Source organism: Myotis davidii, unplaced genomic scaffold (assembly GCF_000327345.1).
Source record: "Myotis davidii unplaced genomic scaffold, ASM32734v1 scaffold1509, whole genome shotgun sequence".
NCBI classification, from domain to species: domain Eukaryota; kingdom Metazoa; phylum Chordata; class Mammalia; order Chiroptera; family Vespertilionidae; genus Myotis; species Myotis davidii.
The window spans coordinates 140,734-141,142 of NW_006299480.1; positions in this window are offsets into that span (position 1 = coordinate 140,734).

A 409-nucleotide genomic window follows, 5' to 3' on the forward strand; every position below is an offset into this window, starting at 1 on the left:
AGCTCGCTGACCCACTGCACTAGCCACTCCCCCTTCTATCCAAAGAAAGTGTAGCATTGTGGTTAAATCAAGCATTAGCTTGTCTCTGTTCCTCCCATTCACTGCTTATTAATTGTGTGGTCTTAGGCAAGTGCATAACCTAAACCTTGATTTCCTTATTTAATTTGCCTGGGGTAACAGGGCCTGGCGTGGTGAGCAGCCCGTGTCCTTCGCCTCCCCAGACCTGCAGTTCCTGGTCACCTTCTTCTCCCGTCTGAGACCCAACCGCAGCGGGCGCTACAAGGCCTCCGTCCCCTTCCTCTCTCCCTGCGGCAGGGAGCGCAACGTCCTGCGCCGTGAGGACCGGCCCGTGGTCTTTACGCATCTGCTGGCTGCAGGCCCCGGGTCCCCGCGCCTCTCCCACTGCGGC